Source organism: Coturnix japonica, chromosome 20 (assembly GCF_054131305.1).
Source record: "Coturnix japonica strain WE chromosome 20, WE-NBRP24, whole genome shotgun sequence".
In the NCBI taxonomy this organism is placed as follows: Eukaryota; Metazoa; Chordata; class Aves; order Galliformes; family Phasianidae; genus Coturnix; species Coturnix japonica.
Window position 1 is genome coordinate 379,043 of NC_140682.1, and position 3,601 is coordinate 382,643.

The following is a 3,601-nucleotide window of genomic DNA, read 5'->3' on the forward strand; positions in this document are numbered from 1 at the left end:
GCGGCTATGACTCAACTCAGAATCTACTGCGGCTACGACTCAACTCGGAATCTACTGCAACTAAGTCTCAACTCAGAATCTACTGCGGCTATGACTCAACTCGGAATCTACTGCGGCTACGACTCAACTCGGAATCTACTGCGGCTACGACTCAACTCGGAGTCTACTGCACCTACGTCTTAACTCGGAATCTACTGCAACTACGACTCAACTCAGAATCTACTGCGGCTACGATACAACTCAGAATCTACTGCGGCTACGACTCAACTCGGAATCTACTGCGGCTACGACTCAACTCAGAATCTACTGCGGCTACGATTCAACTCAGAATCTACTGCGGCTACGACTCAACTCGGAATCTACTGCGGCTACGACTCAACTCGGAATCTACTGCGCCTACTTCTCAACTCAGAATCTACTGCGGCTACGTCTCAACTCAGAATCTACTGCGGCTACAACTCAACTCGGAATCTACTGCAACTACGACTCAACTCAGAATCTACTGCGGCTACAACTCAACTCGGAATCTACTGCGGCTACGTCTTAACTCGGAATCTACTGCGGCTACGTCTCTACGCAGAATCTATTGTGGCTAGAACTCAACACGGAATCTACTGCGGCTACGACTCAACTCGGAATCTACTGCATTTACGTCTTAACTCGGAATCTACTGTGGCTACGACTCAAGTCAGAATTTACTGCCGCTACGTCTCAACTCAGAATCTACTGCGGTAACGTCTCAACTCAGAATCTACTACGGCTAAGTCTCAACTCAGAATATACTGCGGCTACGACTCAACTCAGAATCTACTGCACCTACGTCTTAACTCGAAATCTACTGCGGCTACGACTCAACTCAGAATCTACTGCGGCTACGACTCAACTCAGAATCTACTGCGGCTAAGACTGAACTCAGAATCTACTGCGGCGACGACTCAAATCAAAATCTACTGCGGCTACGACTCAACTTAGAATCTACTGCACCTACGACTTAACTCGGAATCTACTGCAGCTACGACTCAACTCGGAGTCTACTGCACCTAACTCTTAACTCGGAAACTACTGCGGCTACGTCTCAACTCGGACTCAACTGCGGCTACGACTCAACTCAGAATCTACTGCGGCTACGAATCAACTCAGAATCTACTGCGGCTACGACTCAACTCGGTATCTACTGCGGCTACGACTCAAGTCAGAATCTACTGCGGCTACAACTCAACTCGGAATCTACTGCGGCTACGTCTCAACTCGGAATCTACTGCGGCTACGACTCAACTCAGAGTCTACTGCACCTACGTCTTAAATCGGAATCTACTGCGGCTACGTCTCAACTCAGAATCTACTGCGGCTACGACTCAACTCAGAATCTACTGCGGCTACGACTCATCTCGGAATCTACTGCGCCTCCGTCTTAACTCGGAATCTACTGCGGCTAACACTCAACTCGGAATCTACTGCGGCTACGACTCAACTCGGAATCTACTGCGGCTACGACTCAAATCAGAATCTACTGCACCTACGACTCAACTCGGAATCTACTGCGGCTACGTCTCAACTCGGAATCTACTGCGGCTACGACTTAACTTGGAATCTACTGCGGCTACGACTCAACTCGGAGTCTACTGCGGTAACGTCTCAACTCAGAATCAACTGCGGCTACGACTCAACTCGGAGTCTACTGCACCTATCTCTTAATTCGGAATCTACTGCGGCTACGACTCAACTCAGAATCTACTGCGGCTACGACTCAACTCAGAATCTGCTGCGGCTACGACTCAACACGGAATCTACTGCGGCTGCGATTCAACTCAGAATCTACTGTGGCTACGACTCAAGTCAGAATCTACTGCGGCTACGTCTCAACTCAGAATCTACTGCGGCTACGACTCAACTCAGAATCTACTGCGGCTACGACTCAACTCAAAATCTACTGCGGCTACAACTCAACTCGGAATCTACTGAGGCTACGACTCAACTCAGAATCTCCTGCGGCTACGTCTCAACTCAGAACCTACTGCGGCAACGACTCAACTCAGAATCTACTCCGGCTACGTCTTAACACGGAATCTACTGCGGCTACGACTGAACTCGGAATCTACTTCGGCTACGACTCAACTCAGAATCTACTGCACCTAAGACTCAACTCGGAATCTACTGCGGCTATGACTCAACTCGGAATCTACTGCGGTTATGACTTAACTTGGAATCTACTGCGGCTACGACTCAACGCGGAGTCTACTGCACCTACGTCTTAATTCGGAATCTACTGCGGCTATGACTCAACTCGGAGTCTACTGCACCTACGTCTTAATTCGGAATCTACTGCGGCTACGACTCAACTCAGAATCTACTGCGGCTACGACTCAACTCAGAATCTACTGCGGCTACGACTCAACACTGAATCTACTGCGGCTACGACTCAACTCAGAATCTACTGTGGCTACGACTCAACTCAGAATCTACTGCGGCTACGTCTCAACTCAGAATCTACTGCGGCTACGTCTCAACTCGGAATCTACTGTGGCTACGACTCAACTCCGAATCTACTGCGGCTAAGATTCAACTCAGAATCTACTGCGGCTACGACTCAACACTGAATCTACTGCGGCTACGACTCAACTCAGAATCTACTGCGGCTACGTCTCAACTCAGAATCTACTGCGGCTACGACTCAACTCGGAATCTACTGCGGCTACGACTCAACTCAGAATCTACTGCGGCTACGACTCAACTCGGAATCTACTGCGGCTACGACTCAACTCAGAATCTACTGCGGCTACGACTCAACTCGGTATCTACTGCGGCTACGACTCAACTCGGAATCTACTGTGGCTACGACTCAACTCCGAATCTACTGCGGCTACGACTCAACTCTAAATCTACAGCGGCTACGACTCAACTCGGAATCTACTGCGGCTATGACTCAACTCAGAATCTACTGCGGCTACGACTCAACTCGGAATCTACTGCAACTAAGTCTCAACTCAGAATCTACTGCGGCTATGACTCAACTCGGAATCTACTGCGGCTACGACTCAACTCGGAATCTACTGCGGCTACGACTCAACTCGGAGTCTACTGCACCTACGTCTTAACTCGGAATCTACTGCAACTACGACTCAACTCAGAATCTACTGCGGCTACGATACAACTCAGAATCTACTGCGGCTACGACTCAACTCGGAATCTACTGCGGCTACGACTCAACTCAGAATCTACTGCGGCTACGATTCAACTCAGAATCTACTGCGGCTACGACTCAACTCGGAATCTACTGCGGCTACGACTCAACTCGGAATCTACTGCGCCTACTTCTCAACTCAGAATCTACTGCGGCTACGTCTCAACTCAGAATCTACTGCGGCTACAACTCAACTCGGAATCTACTGCAACTACGACTCAACTCAGAATCTACTGCGGCTACAACTCAACTCGGAATCTACTGCGGCTACGTCTTAACTCGGAATCTACTGCGGCTACGTCTCTACGCAGAATCTATTGTGGCTAGAACTCAACACGGAATCTACTGCGGCTACGACTCAACTCGGAATCTACTGCATTTACGTCTTAACTCGGAATCTACTGTGGCTACGACTCAAGT